Here is a 5,876-nt window from a genome sequence, read left to right on the forward strand (position 1 = left end):
TATGTTCATTTTTAAAAATGACATGTTCTGTTGCTTATGTTGTTGAATAAAATAGAAGAAAGCAAAATCTACAAGGTAAGTTTAGAACATTTTACTGAAAACCACAAGGGTGAAGATGCTCCAGGACATACATTGTAAAGAGTGATAAAAAATTTCAGTATGTTTCAGTCATGGTCATCTTCCTACTTTTTTTACCTTTTGTTCTTAGTCTCTACTTTTTCATTCTCCTTTTTTTCCACCAGTTCCCTTTTCCCCTTTTTTCATCGATTTCTTTTTTTAAATTATTATTATTATCTCTCTTTTTCTTTCAAAATTTCATTTTTAGGGCATTTAAATACTAAGTGAATGGGCCTAGATATACTCACTAATACATTCAAATAAAGTTCAAATAAAGTTTTCATATTTTGTCGTATTTGAAACGGTTGTGAAAGGCATGCTAGCATGGTTTTTTGTGTTGGCAACAGAATGATCTATCTCGAATTCATCCCTAAAAATTTAAAAAAATATTTAAAGGCAGACACTGATAAGAACTATGGTTGAAAGACTTTAAAAAGCTTTGTCTCTCCAAAGAGAACCTTGAATTTTGTATTTGGGAAAAAAGTTGTCTTTCGAAGTGGGGGGAGCGGATGCTCAGGGGAAAGTGTGTTATAAGGGGCCCTGTTACACTCTTAAATAATGACTGAATCCTACCCTAGGCTCTAAAATCCATTAGCACAAGAACATTGTTTTGCTCATAGCTGTATTCTCATTTCCTGGCACAGTGCTTGCTAAATAATAGGTACTTAATCAATAATTGTTGCAAGGATGCTTAAATATANCGCAACTGTAATATCAACCTGACAGCATTATCAGGAAAGGTAAAGTTTTATGAAGTGTTTGACTCAGTGTCTGACAACATGTTAGTTATTAAGTTATTACTGCTATGAATATGCTTATTATTATCCTCCTCTTCATTCCTTTGTCCAGGAATGAAGTTAGACTTCTTTATGTTGCAGCAGAAAATAACAGTGAGAAATCAGGGCTGTGAAGAACAAGTCGTAGCTGTGGAAATACAGTCGTTTCCCTAGATGTTGTGCTTTGAAAACACTAGGGAGCATGCAATTAATTTATGAAAGTTAAATCTGAGAAAAGTATGTTCATTTTTAAAAATGACATGTTCTGTTGCTTATGTTGTTGAATAAAATAGAAGAAAGCAAAATCTACAAGGTAAGTTTAGAACATTTTACTGAAAACCACAAGGGTGAAGATGCTCCAGGACATATATTGTAAAGAGTGATAAAAAATTTCAGTATGTTTCAGTTATGGTCATCTTCCTACTCTTTTTACCTTTTGTTCTTAGTCTCTACTTTTTCATTCTCCTTTTTTTCCACCAGTTCCCTTTTCCCCTTTTTTCATCGATTTCTTTTTTTAAATTATTATTATTATCTCTCTTTTTCTTTCAAAATTTCATTTTTAGGGCATTTAAATACTAAGTGAATGGGCCTAGATATACTCACTAATACATTCAAATAAAGTTCAAATAAAGTTTTCATATTTTGTCGTATTTGAAACGGTTGTGAAAGGCATGCTAGCATGGTTTTTTGTGTTGGCAACAGAATGATCTATCTCGAATTCATCCCTAAAAATTTAAAAAAATATTTAAAGGCAGACACTGATAAGAACTATGGTTGAAAGACTTAAAAAAGCTTTATCTCTCCAAAGAGAACCTTGAATTTTGTATTTGGGAAAAAAGTTGTCTTTCGAAGTGGGGGGAGCGGATGCTCAGGGGAAAGTGTGTTATAAGGGGCCCTGTTACACTCTTAAATAATGACTGAATCCTACCCTAGGCTCTAAAATCCATTAGCACAAGAACATTGTTTTGCTCATAGCTGTATTCTCATTTCCTGGCACAGTGCTTGCTAAATAATAGGTACTTAATCAATAATTGTTGCAAGGATGCTTAAATATACAAAGTATTTAAAATATATTGTCAATCATGGAAAATGTTCTTCATATACTACCAGATGTTGGAAAAATCTAGAAGAACTATGAAATGTTTATTTTTAATCAGGTATCAGAATGACATAATTTATTGACATAATCACTGAACAGATACATAGGGAAGGGGGTGTTTATATACATAGGGATTACGCTGACATTTTGAATAGTTCAAACATAATTTGTTATAAAGAAAATGAGGAGGTCAACAAAAGGCCTATTCAGTTTTTTCCTTTTTTTTTTTATTAGAAAAGTATGGAGTACAGTATTTCCCATAGTATAGATGATATGGACTAGTTATTACTACTGTATTTTAATGTTAAGATATGAAGGATTTAGAAACACCCAGATGTTTGGAATGTTTATATGTGTATTATTTCACACCTTATGTGGTTTACCAAGTTATCTTTCTGTCTTCTCTTTATGTCTTAATTGCTCTGTTTTCTAGAATAAGAGGATGTAGAAATCCCTTAGACACTGTCAAACACATGAAACAGAATCTTGTTGCAACAAGCTGAGTTTCAGGGGTCGCTAGTCCTGTTCTGTAGGCAAGAACAAGCCTTGATTGGATCTGGCAGGCCATCTGTTATATCTCAGGGGCCCTAGAAGCCTCATTTCCTATATAGGTAGGTCAATAGATCCAGCATATGTGCCGTGCTTTTGAAAAGTTAGCTTCCTTTCTAGACCACTAGAAGGAAAAAACTGGCGAATGTTATTTTGGAAAATAATCACTGGCACTAAAATAATATCTTTATCAAAATTTATTAATCATGCCTCTCTCTTCTTTTCCCTTACTGATTTTTTCCAGTTTTCTATTTCTGCCTAACAAACCCTCCAAAGCATAGTGGTATGAAGCAGCACAACTTTATTGTACTCACAGTTCCGGGAGTCAGAAAATTGGGCAGAGCTCAGCAAGAGCAGCATCTCTCTGATCTCTAATGATTAGGGGATCAAGCGCTGTTGTTTACACTGCTGGCGACAGCTGAGCATCCCTGGAGTCTTGGTCCCGTCAGATGGGTTCCTTCATTCATCCACACGTCAGCGTGCTGGGGTGAAATGTCCAAACGCTTCTTTACTCACATGTCTGGGTGCCTAGTCTGGAGAGGCTCGAACAGCTGAGGCTGACCCGGCATCTTGTTCTCTACACATTCTCTCCACGTGGCTGGCTTTCAGCCATGTCATGGAAGTAGGACTTCCACAGGTGCCTGGCTTTTTCCTAAGAGAGTGTTCCGAAAGAGACCAAAGCAGCAGCTCAAGGCTTCTTATAACCTTGCAAGCCCCACCTTGTCACTTTTCACCCTCATTCTATTGACACACAGAGACAGCTCCTATTCATTGTGAAGTCTGGATACCAAGAGATGTGATTTAAAAAGTGATTGTTTTTAAGGATCTAGCTACCACATTTGTATTTTTGGATGACTAATTTTTTCTACATATGTCTTCCCATAAATATTAATCATTATTGTGTTTCTTGAGATACAAAGGTAAAAGGAGTGCTGTCTTGATTTTTATCACTGAAATAATCAATGAATCTAAGGTGCTTGTTTGGGGAAAGTCACATCAGGATTGTGAAAGACCTGGGAGTGAAACTAATTATATATCTTTACCTTCTCCTTTGATGGCTAGATGGTTTGTCGCCTTAGATTTAAACAGTCTAAAAAGGAAAACACGAATATTTTATATATTACACTGTAATTTTCAAGTTTAGAATTGTTACCAGGCCAAAAAAGCTGCAATAATTGAATTCTTAAATGATGCTGCATACTATGTACTCAACACTCGACTGTTGAGCGTAGCCAAGTGGAATGTATTTCAGAACATCTTTGTTCTTATAGTCCTAGTGAGCTTTATTTTATTTTTTTAAGATTTTATTTATTTGCAAGAGAGAGAGAGAGAGAACACAAGCACACAAGTACAAGCTGGGGGAGGGGCAGAGGGAGAGGAACAAGAAGACTTCCTGCTAAGCAGGGAGCCCGATGCAGGGCTCCATCCCAGGACCCTGAGATCATGACCAGAGCCGAAGGCAAGTGCTTAACCGACTAAGCCACCCAGACGCCCTCCTAGTGAGCTTTAGAATGAAATAAAAATAATGTTTCTTCTATTTATTTGTTTACAAGAAATAGTGTCTGAAAGAGACCAATAAATAACTAACAAAAATGAATTTATTATAACATCCCCTTCAGATGTACAAATGCTAAATCCTATTGGTTAAAATATACATGAATATATACTGTGTTAAAAAAAAAAAAAGAGGATTTGCCTTCTATAGCCTGTCACAGATGTTTTCTTTTTTTTCTTTTTTTTCTTTTTTTTTCCTGAATGATCAAAACAAATTTAAGTTCAGGCTATGTTTGTACAACATAAAGGCTATGCTTACAACGTGAAAGAGAAGAATTGCCATGGTAATTTCTTCACTGTATAAACCAAACCAAAACAGAAAAAGCAGTCTTCACTGTGTTGATCTACTCTTAACACAATTTAACAAATATTTATTGAGTGACTATTATATGTCAGGAACATTATTACTAATGTTACATTAGTAATGATAGTTACTAATTGGAAATTAGTAATCATAGTCACTAATTGGAAATTAGTAACTGAAAATATTGAGATAGCTATGACATAATCTTTGTCATGAAAAAGTCTGCATTTCAGAAGAAGAGTTAGGCATCTAGACAAATAAATGGAATATATTGCATTAGGTACTCATCAAATGCTGTAGAGAGCTACTTGGAGTCATTTCTTTAGCCAGTTATGGGAGGTGAGGGGAAATTATAGAAGGAGGTGACATTCTGACCTGCATTTTTACGGCCAGGGGATTATACACATGTGTATGAGATTTCTTCCAAAGTAGAGTTCCTAATGTTATATAAAGGTGATTGTGCTATCTCAAAAATAGAGATGAAACAAGTGAGAAATAGGACAACAATGTATCCTTGTAGCTTATTAAATGTCTTTCCATGTATCAAAAGAAATAAACATTTGATAATCAAGTTAAGCACGAGCATGGTTGGAATACACATGCACTTGGCGAGCATACCTTACCGAATGATATCTGGCTTTGAGTCAAGAATTCCCATGCAGTACTGATTTAGATCTACATTTTTACTTTTATATGAAGGTGATTGGATATTTGTAATTTTTAAGAGTCTTATATGAGATTATATAAAATGTGGTTGCTTTTGTTTTCAAAGAAAATTTAGTGATTTAATTATTTAACATGGAACCCATTTTTTTTTTTTAATTCTCAATTACAGTTAACCCTTGAACAACTGGGTTTGAACTGCATGGATCCACTTACATGCTGATATTTTGGTAAGTACAGTACTGTAAATTTATTTTCTCTTATGACTTTCGTAATATTTTCTTTTCTTTGGCTTACTTTATTGTTAAAGTACAGTATATAATACATAAAAATACAAAATATGTGTAAATTGACTGTGTTATGGATAAGGCTTTTGGTCAACAGTAGGCTATTAGTAGTTAAGTTCTAGGGGAGTCAAAGTTGTTTGTGATTTTTTACTTTGAGAAGATGGGGAGTTGGCTTCCCTAACTGCCATATTCAAGGGTCAGCTGTACACTACTTTATACCAAGATAAACTCTCTATGTGTTTCTAAAAGTCTTCCAGAAGTTCCTTGTCCACTCGACTCCTCATTATTTCTTTTTAGGAATGATAGGGAATTTTTTTCCCCCAGTATCCTCACGTAATGTCATGAATTTCATCTTAAGTGGACAGGATCAAGTTTCACACTTACCATCCAACCAGTCATGATGGCTAGAGGAATGGAATGCTCCATTGGCTTAGCCTAAACTGCACGTGCCCCTGCAGGATTTGGCATAAATTTAACTTGCAGAAATGGAAATTAAGGTTGTTAAAAGTGCAATGTAGGGATGCTTC

Source organism: Ailuropoda melanoleuca, chromosome 1, assembly GCF_002007445.2.
Source record: "Ailuropoda melanoleuca isolate Jingjing chromosome 1, ASM200744v2, whole genome shotgun sequence".
Lineage (NCBI taxonomy): Eukaryota > Metazoa > Chordata > Mammalia > Carnivora > Ursidae > Ailuropoda > Ailuropoda melanoleuca.